The 14,659-nt window shown below is 40.2% G+C and overlaps 1 pseudogene; it reads left to right on the forward strand.

Moving 5' to 3' along the window:
• LOC134082730 (NACHT, LRR and PYD domains-containing protein 3-like) overlaps window positions 1-14,659 on the forward strand; it is a 33,443-nt pseudogene that overhangs the window by 15,994 nt on the left and 2,790 nt on the right.

The raw sequence follows: 14,659 nt of genomic DNA on the forward strand, positions 1-14,659 counted from the left end.
GAAAATGATGACCTGTTTTAGTACTGTTGATGTTCTGAAGGCTGTTTAGTATTATTAGTAGTATTATTATCATTATTATTAGTAGTAGTATAATCTTTTATTATCATCATATCATTTTGTTTGTATTATTACCATTGTAGGCCTACAATGATATTTTCACAGTACCTGACAAATCTAAAATCTATTGTTGGTTGTTCATAGTTGTTAATTGAATGAAAAATGATTATGCTATATTCCCATTGTTTCAAAAAATGTATAAAATGAGTGTGAATCTTACTGACTTTGGTCTGCTTACTGTTTGGTCTGCTTTCTTCGAAAAACGGCATGCCTGATATAAGGCTGAATATCACCCCCTCAGAATGAGATAATATTGGCAAATGATACATTTTCTGAATCCTTAGAGTCATGCCAGTATTGCAATGTTTGCATTTTGTATCTTTGATGCTCCCTGATGCCACAGGATTAAAAGAACAAATATGATTTAGGCGGAATGGCAGGAAAATGTGTGTGATTAAAAGTTTGAAGAGCTCCAGGGTTGGCTGTACTTGTCCAAAGTGTTCACAAAAGGACTTAAATGAAAGCTCAGATTGTCCCCTTCAAAATGATACCAAACATAATAAAATAGAATATGCAAATATGTCTTTAACAAAGGCCAATAGCAAGATATGCACCTGTGTCAAAATGTGTTTTTTCAATGGGGGAGGGTAACTTTAACAGCTGATAACCCTAATTTAGCTGTGACTCCAGAAGGGCTATCATACAAAAATGTTAACTACAGACATGTATGTTTTCAAAAAGTATAAGCAACCTTTGCCACCTTGAGTGGTACCGACATCTCATCTGGCCCATGGACTAATACTGACAGCCTGCTGGGATCTAACGCCAAGTCCTGGAGTCTGACCTGCTCTCCTCTCCGTTACTCTGCCTGGCACAATAATAAACACACTGCAATGCCCGCCCCCTCCTCTGGGTCCAGAAGAGTAGGAGTGTACCTGAACCAGCCGGGCGGCACTATAACCTTCTACAGCGTCTCCTCTGACACACTCACCCACCTGCACACGTTCCACTCCACGTTCACTGAGCCCCTCTGTCCAGGGTTTGGGCTTTGGCCTGGCTCCTCAGTGGACCTGAGCCAGATCATGAGCTCCTCCTCCAACACCACCCGTGTCAGGGGCCAATCCACTATCAGACTTGTGTAAGGCCAGGATTTGGGCCAAACCTGCAAAATGGCTGCCACATGGCTACACCCGTTTCAAACATAGGATTTATAAATTGTTTTACACATCATCTGCCTTTGTCTCCACTCCTATGTTCTCCTCTCTTCTTCTTTTTTTATTTTTTATATCAGCCACCCACCCCCCCCCCCTCCAGTTTTTAAAAGAATGTGCAAACTTTCAGTGTCACTATGCTGTCAACACACACATGGTTACGTCTCCAGGAAAACGGTATAAGGCCAGGATTTGGCCCAAAGCTGCAACATGGCTACCAAATGGCTACCCCAATTTCAAAGGACTTTCTTACTACTATGCAGGGTGCCCAGTGAATCATCATACCATGAAAACCCAACTGGTCTGATAGCCACTTCTGAAATATCTGTACAATGTATGTTGTGAATATAACACATTCATGTTTGGTCTTGAATTAATACGTGTAATGTGGGCAACAGTCTGATCATGATTTAATTGCAATCTAATGTATCTGTTAGAAATTATCTGTAGATTAAGAAATTCTCTGTAGTCTACTGGTGAACATCTGTATTATCCAAATGACCAAATGAACTGCAGGCTAGTTGAAAGAGTTGGGAATATTCCAAGGTGTAGCTGGATAAAACAGTATGATTCTTGGAGAAAAGGGCTCTGCTATTCTTCTGCTATTGGCGAGAGGTCAGGCTGATCTCTTTGCTTTTCTATAGCAATTCTGAGATCACTTTTAGTATGGTTTAACTGCATCAAAGTTCCCAGTTTAAAAATGATAATAATACTGTAATGATAAAAATAAATAAAACGCCTCCACCTTGTTACAAAAGGAAACTTTCAGGCTGACATCTTATTACATTGCTGAGTTTGCCGAGATGTCTATTTCTGCCAGTGCCACACACAAAGACACCAGATTCACCTGAAATTCTGACCCTCGGCTTCAGGACTATGAACGTGTGAAGTCAACATTATAAGAAGCTTTCAGGAAGCACAGGCTTTAGTGCAGTGCAACGTAATCTAAGCTGTAAAACCTTTTATAACAGCTTCTTACAGGAATACAAAGTTCAGTCTGAAACAGCTATCAGCCAGTACAGGTGGAATATGTCTTAGGCGGTTAAGAAGATCTCAAGGTGAGTGCCTTGAATTATTTTTGTTGTGAAATGGAATTGGATATGGTTTGAATGTGGAAATAATAATAATAATTATAATAATGAAAAAAACGGTAATTGACCTTACTTTGGCACGTAAACAAATTATCTAAAAGAAAGTTTATATACAGTGCCTATAGAAAGTTATCATACCCTTTTGAAATAGTTACTTTTTTTGTCTTACAGCCTGAAATCAAAACCCATTTTTAAAAAAATCTTTTCCAGTTTTATTTACAAATGTAGCTGTACAACATCAAAATAATGAAAAAAAAGTAAACAGTTCTGAAAATTAATAAAAAATGAAAAACTAGAATAACAGGGTTGGAAAAGTCATCATACCCCTGACTTAATACTTTGTAAAGCTTCCTTTTGCTTTCATTACAGCCATCAATCTGTTTGGATATGTCTCTATTATAGCTTTGCACACCTAGATAGGGGAATATTTGCCCAATTTTCCGTACAGAAATGTTAAAATTTAGTCAAATTCTGTAGGGAATGGCGATGGACTGCTCTCTTCAAGTCAATCCACATATTTTCTATAGGATTTAAGTCAGGGCTCTGACTTTGCCACTCAAGGATATTCACCATCCTATCCTTAAGCCACTGCTTTGTTCTTTTGGCAGTATGTTTAGGATTTTTGTCGTGTTGGAAGGCGAATGACCTCCCCATCCTCAGCTGTTTAGGAGAGGGACGCAGGTTTTCCTCAAGAATTTTGGTGTACTTGGCAGCATCCATTTTCCCTTCTATCCTGACCAATTGCCCAGTCCCCGCTGAAGAGAAACATCCCCAAAACATAATGTTGCCCCCACCATGCTTCAAAGTAGGTATGGTGTGTTTTGGGTGTGTTTGGGTGTGTATACTGTGTTTGGTTAGCGCCTGGAGCTCAGTCCAAAAACTTCAATCTTAGTCTCCAAAAAGTTCGATCTTAGTCTCATCTGACCATATAAGCTTTTTCCACATGGTAGCAGAATATTCCAGATGTGTTTTTGCACTGAACTCCAAGCGCAATGTTTGGCGAAAACAAACACAGTACACCACCCAAAACACACCATACCTAGTGTGAAGCATGGTGGGGGCAACATTATGTTGTGGGGATGTTTCTTTTCAGCGGGAACTGGGCAATTGGTCAGGATAGAAGGGAAAATGGATGCTGCCAAGTACACCCACATTCTTAAGGAAAACCTGCGTCCCTCTCCTAGACAGCTGAGGATGGGGAGGTCATTCGCCTTCCAACACGACAATAATCCTAAACATACTGCCAAAAGAACAAAGCAGTGGCTTAAGGATAGGATGGTGAATATCCTTGAGTGGCAAAGTCAGAGCCCTGACTTAAATACTATAGAAAATATGTGGATTGACTTGAAGAGAGCAGTCCATCGCCATTCCCTACAGAATTTGACTAAATTTTAACATTTCTGTACGGAAAATTGGGCAAATATTCCCCTATCTAGGTGTGCAAAGCTATAATAGAGACATATCCAAACAGATTGATGGCTGTTATGAAAGCAAAAGGAAGCTTTACAAAGTATTAAGTCAGGGGTATGATGACTTTTCCGACCCTGTTATTCTAGTTTTTCATTTTTTATTAATTTTCAGAACTGTTTACTTTTTTTTTCATTATTTTGATGTTGTACAGCTAAATTTGTTAATACAACTGGAAAAGATTTTTTTAAAAATGGGTTTTGATTTCAGGCTGTAAGACAAAAAAAAGTAACTATTTCAAAAGGGTATGATGACTTTCTATAGGCACTGTACTTGCAGAGAGGGTTCCAAAATCGTACATATCAATTTCGGCAACATTTTGAATGGTAGCTAGGGTAAGAAATCAATGTTTTAGGGCTGCTTGACTTAAACTGAATGTTGTCCTTGTGTTGACTTCCTGCCTATCCAATGTCCTCATGTGACCCCGTACTGGAACGTGTTCCGAACAGAGAGGCTACACCGGGCACATAGCTGAAGCGTTCCGTTTGCGGAGCATCTACTGCAACAAATAGCTTGCACTAGATCAATGGAACTGGATATACCAGACGTGAAAGTGGAACATTTGAAAATATCAGTTTTGTAAAACTATTTTTACATTCCACTAATGGAGCGCTTCAGTTGCGGAAGCTTGTGTTGCTCAGATTTTAAATAAGCTGTATGAAATTGAACAGATTTCTTATGTCTTCTATATCTTGTTGATACCAAGTCATCTCAGCAACAGAATTAGTTCAGATTTGTCTAATAATTATAGTGACCCATATGCTGAAGCCTGCCGTGAGGTCAGGGCTCTGTGTCTGTGGCAGTTTATCCAATAGCACCAGAGGAGAGAAGCTGACTCCAGGTCAGCATGGTGACTCATGTAGACTATTGTCGTATCCTGCTAGTGAGATCTGTGCCTCTATGTTAAGAGTCAGGCAGGACTCAGAGATCAGGTGCTTGAAGACAATAGCATGATCAAGACTGTAAATCAGTTACTAGGCTGCCCTGTAAAATTATGCTCTACTTGAAACAACTCTGTCAACAACAGGGTGTGGTGATATGACTAACATCAGCGTAATGTTTGCTATATGTTTATTGTTTAATGGCTGATGTGTATAGAGCTGTAACCATTAATTAATTTTCAGCTGCATTATTGTACAATAACAGACTTGGTGAATGTGTTACACTTTAGGTGTAATTATGACCGTAGCGCAGCGAGCTATGGTAATATTTTTATTTTATTTGTATTTTTTTTTTATTGTGTGGAGCAAAATTCTGTCAAGGATTCCCGTGACACTGGAAGACCGGGGTGCACCGGGGTGCACGAAACTTGGTGGGCATGTAGCGCCACGTGGATAGCATGGCACCATTGTTTTTTTGTTTTGATCCGTAAATATACAGAAATAAATAATACATATAAAATAGTACTATTATTTATATATTTATTTATATATGTATTCTGTATATATATATATTCTGTTCTACTATTTTATTTATTATCCATACTTACTGTATATGGAAATAGAAAATGAGTTAATAGAATATTAGAACAGAATATATATGTATACACACAAACACACACACACACACACACACACACACACACACACACACACACACACACACACTGCGTTCCAAATTACTATGCAAATCACATTTTTCTCAGATTTTCCTAAATAGTGATGCAAAAGACAGTCAGTCTAATTTTCATGTCACCAACCCTAAGAGAATAATTCATTTCAATTCAATTTCAATTTAATGTCGCTTATAGAGCGCCAATACATTACACATGTCTCAAGGCGCTTTACAGAGTGTTAGACATTCAAAGAGAGCCCATGAGTAACAGGGGCAAGGAAAAACTACCTAGAATTGGAGATACATACAGTGGGTATAGTAAGTATTCACACCCATGCTAAAGTTGACTAAAAAGAGGAATATAAAATCATCTTTTGAGAATTGATTGTAATGACTTAATTCAAAAAATGAGTAAAAATCAAACCGCTAAGGACACTAATTTTCTTTGTGATTGAAGAATGTATTGTAAATAGATAAATGTTCTTCCTTAAATACAGGTTGCATAAGTATTCAACCCCTATGTTAAATTCCCATAGGAGCAGGAGGATTTTTTATATGTTTTTATTTTTAAAGGCCAGCTATTTCATGGATCCAGGATATTATGCATCCTGATAAAGTTCCCTTGGCCTTTGGAATTAAAATAGCCCCACATCATCACATACCCTTCACCATAGCTAGAGATTGGCATGGTGCTTTTTACAGTTAGCCAATTAGCCTGTTTGATGCTCATTGAGCTCAATGCAAATCAAACAGGCTAATAGGCTAACTGGAAAAAGCACCATGCCAATCTCTATCTATGGTGAAGGGTATGTGATGATGTGGGGCTATTTTAATTCCAAAGGCCAAGGGAACTTTATCAGGATGCATATTATCCTGGATCCATGAAATAGCTGGCCTTTAAAAATAAAAACATATAAAAAATCCTCCTGCTCCTATGGGAATTTAACATAGGGGTTGAATACTTATGCAACCTGTATTTAAGGAAGAACATTTATCTATTTACAATACATTCTTCAATCACAAAGAAAATTAGTGTCCTTAGCGGTTTGATTTTTACTAATTTTTTGAATTAAGGCATTACAATCAATTCTCAAAAGATAATTTTATATTCCTCTTTTTAGTCAACTTTAGCATGGGTGTGAATACTTACTATACCCACTGTATAGGAAGAAACCTCAGACAGACCCACGACTCAAGGGCCCAACCCATCTGCCTTGGGTCAGTTACAGTACAGTCATTTGTAGTTTGAAAGTTACAATGAGAATGAACGTTCAAATAGTCCAGTGTAGGGAATAAATTGTCCATTAGTAATCCATTAGTTATTTCGGAAGGTGATGGGTCGCTGAGATCCGAGGGCCAAAGATTCGGGCAGGGAACCACAGCAGGCGATGGTAGGGCAGTCATAGGGATGTGACTTCAGGTGTGATGAGGGACAGGCACAGAGATGGTTGATGGCTGGTAATGGTTTACCTCACAGGTGAGGTATAGGGGAAAGGGAAGAGAAATAGAGTGTGTTAGTATTACTGTAAGTCATATTAAGTATTAATAAGTATATCAATGGTGATATAAATGGTTATACTATAGAGGGTTTACAAAACGCTTTTACACACCTCTTTTGTGGGGACAGGTGCGTAGGAATAGGTTACCCAGTTAAACCCGAAGAGGCATCCCGCACATCGTCCACCACGCATGCAAACATCCACCCATCCACCACGCACGCAACATCCACCCACCCACAATGCCCCCCCCAATGCCTCCCCCCCAGGCGAACACCACCCCCGAACCGCGCGTCGGAGCAGCATGGCTGAGCATGGCCAGCCAGAGTCCGCCCACAGGCGGCGCCACCCATCCGCAGACAACCCCCCACCACCATCCGCGAGCAGAGAGAACGGGGCCCGCGCCAGCCCCACCCCAACCACAACACCGCGCGAACACACACCACGGCCCGACCAGGACACACAATCTGATCCGCCCCGCCGCCCAGGCCCCCTGGTAGCAGCGCCCCCAGAGCAAAAGTCCAGAATGCTTCATGTCTTTGGACGTGTCATCCTGTCATCCTGTTGACAGGGTCGGGAGGCGTAGGGAGGCGATGTAGTGTAATTAAAATCGTTAAAATCATTGGACATTGGTGTAATGTAATTAAAATCGTTAAAACCATTGGACTTCCACTCTAGAAACACCACCCCAAGAAGGCCCGGGCCGCAAGCCCAATACAATGCCGCAACATAGCCCTCCCCTCCGCCATCCACTCCCAGCAATCCCACCTCCCCCGTCCCCCCCATCCCACAAAATGCACAGCCGTGCACATCTGATCAGACCGCATGCCCCAGCCAGACCGCCAATATACGTCCACGCAGAGCCACTGCCGAATGGAGCCGACACGAACCCCACCCCCCCCCCCCATCTACAGACGGCGACGGGAGGCCCCCCGCGAACGAGCAACGCAACCCGCGAACGGACCCCGACCGGCCCAGAGCACCCAGCCACACCACCCGGGCGCGCAGCCCAGACATGATGCGCAAGCCCACCCGGGGAAGGCCCATGACCGAAACGGCGCAATTGGACAAAAGCCCGCATGCGCAGTGAATGAACAAATGCCCGCACGCGCAACAGACAGCACGCGGGACCCTCCCCCCCAAGCTACACTATAGAGGACAGGACAGGGAGGGAAGGAAAGAGGGAGAGTTGAGAGAGACAGAGGGAGAGGGGAGAAGAGGAGTTGTACGGCATGCCACATAAGAAGTCCATGACAGCGCAATGCTAAAGCAGCATAACTAAGGCATGGTGGAGGGTGGTCAGCACCAGCTCAGGTGTGGTCAGTAGCCACCATGGGATGCATGACTGGGGCACCAGTCACACAAGCCCACAGCAGAGGTGGTCCGTTCCAGTAAGACCCTGAGGTGGTTGAAGTTCCACACTGCACCATACCTAACTATAGGAAGCACTAAAGAGATATGTTTTAAGTCTAGACTTAAAAATAGGGAGGGTGTCTGCTAATCGAATTGAGGGAGGAAGATTATTCCAGAGGAGGGGTGCGCGGTAACAAAAGGCTCTGCCTCCTACTGTAGTTTTTGAAATTCTTGGAATTAACATTTTATTGAACGAACCTCCCAATGATAAGAGTATTTTATTTTTTCAAAAATAAAGAACTCAAAATTAATATGCACAGCAGAGCTTCAAGACATTTCATAGGTTGTAAAGAACTAAAAATGGTCATTTGTTGAATTTGCAGCATTAGGAGGTGATATTAGATCAAAAGTTATTTCAATCGAAAACATCTTAACAGGATAAGTTCCGTGTTATCATAGGACCCCTTCACTTTCGCAAATTCATGCATCCATTGAACTTGTGAGTTCTTAGAGAGTTTATGCTTTAATGTCCTCGCAGAATAGCCTGCCAGAATGTCAGAATAGCCTCCCAGAGCTGCTGCTTGGATGTGAACTGCATCCCACCCTCATAGATTTTTTGCTTGATGATGCTCCAAAGGTTCTCAATAGGGTTGAGGTCAGGGGAAGATGGGGGGGCCACACCATGAGTTTCTCTCCCTTTCCTGCCCATAGCAGCCAATTACTCAGAGGTATTCTTTGCCGTATGAGATGGTGCATTTGACATGCATAAAGATGATTTTGCTACGGAGGGCACGGTTCTTCTTTTTGTACCATGGAAGAAAGTGATCAGTCAGAAACTCTATTCTCATTTTCACACCATCAGGAACCCTAAAGGGGCCTACCAGCTCTCTCCGGCCCAAAACTCTGCCACCTCCTTGCTGATGTCTCAGCCTTGCTGGCACATGGTGGCCATTCACCGACCATCCATTACTCCATCCATCTGGACCATCTAGGGTTGCACGGCACACAAAACTGTTTGAAAATTCATCTTCATGTATTCCTGAGCCCACTGCAACCGTTTCTGCTTGTGAGCATTGTTTAGGAGAGGCCGATAGTAGGTTTATGCACACTTGCAACCTTTTTGAGGATCCTGCAACTTGAGGTTTGTAGGACTCCAGAGGCACCAGCGGCTTCAAATACCTGTGTGCTGCTTTGCAATGGCATTTTTAGCAGTTGCTCTCTTAATCCTATGAATTTGTCTGGCAGAAACCACTTATTATGCCTTTGTCTGCACAAATCTGCCTGTGCTACGAATCAGCAACAAATGTCTTCACAGTTTGATGATCACGCATACGTTTTCAGGAAATATCCAATGATTTCATACCTTGTCCAAGGTAGTGGACAATTTCATGCTTTTCAGCAGCACAGAGATCCTTTTTCTTTCCCATATTGCTTGAAACCTGTGGCATGCTTAATAATGTGAAACATCTTTTTTTAAGAAGTTTTCCTTTTATTGGGCTTACCTGGCAAACTAATTATCACAGGTGTCTGAGATTGATTTCAATGATCTAAAGAGTCCTGATACACAATACCATCCATGAGTTTATTGAAAAACAAAACATGAAATGGCTATAACACTTCATGCAATTCGCATTGATCATTATAGAATAGTAAACATACAACCTACTACATCTCTTTTAGTAGGCCTACTGATATTGAAATAAATTACACTGAATTGAATGACCTTGAACTGTGAAATAAATTATATATATATATATATTTGAGTATTTTAGTATAAATGTATCCACAAGTGTGTGTTGTCTTTGGGGTTGAGTAGAATCTAGTCTAGAAAAAACCTACACCAATCTCCTGAACTTAGATATTAGACTAGACTGTCCCTGCATAAGTATAGGCCAATTCCCTGTCGTGCAGATTACACACACACATGCAGGCACACACACTCACTCACACACATGCATGTACACACACTCACAAAAACACCCACACACATTAAGTGCTTTTTTACAGCTCTTGGATATGAGCCACTGACCTTTGATTCCGCATGAGCCATATTTGATCCACCAGCTAACTGACACATTACAAACAACTACAATGTAAAAAAAAAATACATTGTAATTTCCCCTGTAGATTGTATTGCAGATATTGTAATCTATGTTTGGTTCACACATTGCATTGTGGAACCATGAGTCCTCAAAATAACAGAGCAAGCAGGCATTACATTTTACAACTTGGGAAACATATGTCATCATTCTTTCAGGTTCAAAAGTTATTATTTCAGCACACAAAAACGGACTCTATTGTAGTTGACTATTAACTGAATATACTGTAAGCCTGTGATGCTCATTGTGCGTGATGTTGGTTAAGTCCTCCTTCTGAAGATTATGGCAAATGCTACTTTTGTTGTTTGAATGTTTCTTATTTTTCTCCTCACTGTTTATTGTGGCTTATCAACATATTTGCAAAGCAGAACATCTGGTCAGCAACATGATTATGATTTTCAGCAATTGTGCAGTACATCACATTGATTATGTTTATATTTAAATGTATTTGCAAATACTTTATCCCCAAACAACATGCATTATATGTTAACCAAGGACCAAATTATATTGATTTTGTGGGTTTTATTTGATTGGAAAATTGGGCTGAGTAGAAAGGTGGTCTGACTGAAATTAATCTGCTGAGCTAAATCAAATCCTCTCACAGATTTGTGTTCACCCAGGCTAGTACATCTCAGTGTCATCTGCATCATGGGCACTGCAAGCATAAGAAATGAGAATTCTTTTTATTTCTTTTTATTTTTTTTTTAATTATCAGTAACAAAGCAAGATGAGATGATTGTTGTCCAAGAGAGGATGTCATAGCACATGTATTGACATGTCTCTTTATTCACGTTTCCCCCAGCAATGGCATATGTGTCTTCATCCAAGTCCCTGGTGTTTGTTATGATTCTGCTTCTCCAGTGCAGCACCATAAGCAGTTCAGGTGAGGGACACTTCTGCTGATAGTTCATCACTACTACTTGAACAGATATTTACATTCTCATGGCACTACTGAGTTAACTCTAATGTTCTGATTCAGGGGTAAGGGAGGCATGGCAGACAATAATCCCTGAGCCATCCTGAAATGTATTAAGGGATAATGACTCAATAAAAGCAAAAGCCATGGGATGTTGGTTTGGGTACAAGGTCACACACTAATAAAACAACTAACTGATAATAAATCAAATGCTTTCTCTATGTTATACTCGCAACTATAACAATTAACTACCCTAAGTTTTACTCCCTTTTTGGTAAGGGGAAAAGTCAGACATTTTCAAATGGGTCTTTGAACTTTGTCTGAGCCCTATTTTGAGAATCAAAATAATATTTTACCATGCAGTGTGCATATAGTGTCTGAGGAGATGTGTTGAATTTAACAGCAGAAACGGGTATTCATGAAGGGTTGTGCTTACATTCCTACTTAATCATGGGAGTGTTTTGGGCAAACCATTTAAGTGTTTCATCTAGATTTAAAAAAAAAAAAAAAAATCTTAAATCTTAAATCTCATCTTAAACTAGAAATGCAATTCCAAGGAATTACCAGTGCATGAAAATGCAAAAATAGATAGATAATGTAGATATGGTTACTAAGGTGTAGCTAGGGTAAACATGGTGGTTGCATAGTTTACAAGAGAGTTGATAGTGTGAAGGTAGACGGTTTAAAGATGAAACGTTCCAGTTCTAACTTAACTAATGATTTCTATTCATGTTAAAATGTTGATTAGCTAACTTAGCTAATGATTTCTAGCAGTTACGCTAAAAATGCTTATTATGCTAGCAATGCTAACAATGCTAGCCAGGTTGATTAGCTAACTTAACCGATGATTTCTAGCAGTAATGCTAAAATGCTAACTATGCTAACAATGCTAAATTTGCTAACAATGCTAACCAGGTTGATTAACTAACTTAGTTGATGATTTTTTGCAGTTATGTTAAAAATGCTAACTATGCTAACAATGCTAACTATGCTAACCATGGTAACTAGCTAACTTGCTAGTGAGGACTTTTATTTTGAAACATTTGTTGCTAGGGTATCCATGGTGGCCACTATCAGGAAACAAGAAGTTACTGCAGTATAATCATGTTGGTTGCTATGGAAACAGTCATAAACACTTCATTTTAATGGTTGCTATGTTGGTTGCTAGGTACATGGAGGTTTCATGTAGTTGACTGGAGGCATAGTGGATGATAACTGACAGTTGGAATGGTTGAACAGTTCAATAGTTGAGTAGTTTCAATGGTTAAATTATTTAATAGTGTATTATTGCAGTGAGGACCTTTATTTTGAAACAGTTGTGGACAGAGGAAGTAGTGAAACAGGATCTGTAGTCTTAATGAGATTGTATGCTTAAAGCCTGAGACAGAAGGTGCCTCTCATAGCGTTTACGCGTCCTCTCTCGCTCCTCACTGATCTACATAAAGAATGATGGAGCGGCAACAATGGGATAGTCTAGCCCTTCTTCTATCTTTCTTTATGTAGATCATTGAGGATCGAGGAGCGAGGGAGGACATATAAACGCTGCTTGAGAGGGACCCACAGTAAATACTTTAAAAGTTGTATGTAGATAGTCTAATTAATGTTGATAGATAGAATGTTTAATGGATGTTGATAGGCAGATTGTTTAATAGATATTGATTGACAGTTTAATGGGTGGATGAGTGAATGGTCTGAAGAAGATGAATGGATAGAAGGTTGGATGGAATGTGCCTTATATTCTTGTTAAGAGAGACACTGATACAGCTCTCTGAGAGTAGTTGACACAGGTGTAATCAATTTAACTGGCTAGTCTTAAGAGAGCCAGAGTATCTTAAAGCCTGAGACAGAGTAAATAATTTAAAAGTTGAATGTAGATAGTCTAATTAATGTTGATAGACAGAGAGTTTAATGGATGTTGATAGACAGATTGTTTAATAGATGTTGATAGACAGTTTAATGGGTGGATGAGTGAATGGTCTGAAGAAGATGAATGGATAGAATGTTGGATGGAATGTGCCTTATATTCTTGTAGAATGGAGAGACACAGTTCTCTACTGAGAGTAGTGGATACAGATACAGGTGTAATCAATTTAACTGGCTAGTCTTAAGAGAGCCAGCCTGAGACAGAGTAGATTGTTTAAAAGTTCAATGTAGAGCGTCTAATTGATGTTGTTGATAGGCAGACTGTTTAGAATGGGTGGATGAGTGAATGGTTTGAAGAAGATGAATGGATATAAAGTTGGATGGAATTAGGAGGACTTATTTTGATACTGTTGTGCGCAGAGGATACAGGGGAACAGAATATGTAGTCTTCAGAGAGGAGCCTGAGAGAAACTGACAGTTGGTGCCCAGGTGGCTGACCAGCTGGGGTAACATTCTAATTGCTGCCGTGATGTCATAATGAGCAATGTTAAGTCTATGGGGGAAATTGTAATAGTTTTTAACTGATAGTTTAAAAAGTATAAAAGTTACAAAGTTGAAAAATACAAAGCACACATGGCATAAGCAAGACCTACGCAACAACGTTTGAATGAATTTTCTACGTTAAACGGTTCAAGCTGAATTGCGAACGTTAGAAGAAGAAGAAGAACTAGAAATGCAATTCCAAGGAATTACCAGTGCATGAAAATGCAAAAAAAAATATAGATAGATAATGTAGATATGGTTACTAAGGTGTAGCTAGGGTAAACATGGTGGTTGCATAGTTTAAAGAGAGTTGATAGTGTTAACTCATTAACTGCCATTGACGTCTTTAAACGTCAATTTAGACACATACGTCTATAGACGTCAATTGCCGTTTTCAATGGGGAGGGCTCCTGGGTGGGCTTGGGAACGATCTGGCAGAGTTTCAGGCTTGTAAACAGACTGCACTAGCGATCCGAACCTCTTGATGGCAACAGTGCCATTTGGATCATTAGTATCTGCCTAGAGTGCACAAGTCATGCAGAGACAACTAGCAAACACACTGAAGATCGACCACAGTGGATCTAGTTTGCACGCGATGCAGGGCATAAATATGCTTACTTCTTACATCAAGGATGGAAAACACGTGATCGGTATGATCCATTTACATTGGATATTGCGATATAGACTAACAACAACCTTGCTAGTGCTAGCTTGCTAAGTCTAGCATCCTGTTCAGAGTCTATAGCGACCATCAGAGTCCCTAGCAACCTTGACGAGACTGACGAGATAACAGTGCAATCGTGGTTGACATACTACTGAAACGCTAACGTTAAAAAGTTGATTTTCACAAAAAGATCGTTTTCTCCATGTTTTGGTCAAAAACAGGTGTTTTTAGCAAAACTAACCCATGTTCTACTGACGATTACTAAAGAACGGAAAACGATAGAAACAAGCCGTTTTTTCCTGGTGAAAGAAGAGAGTCTACTCTTTCATTTGGTACCTTCGGTGT

This window comes from Sardina pilchardus, chromosome 1 (assembly GCF_963854185.1).
Source record: "Sardina pilchardus chromosome 1, fSarPil1.1, whole genome shotgun sequence".
Taxonomy (NCBI): Eukaryota; Metazoa; Chordata; class Actinopteri; order Clupeiformes; family Clupeidae; genus Sardina; species Sardina pilchardus.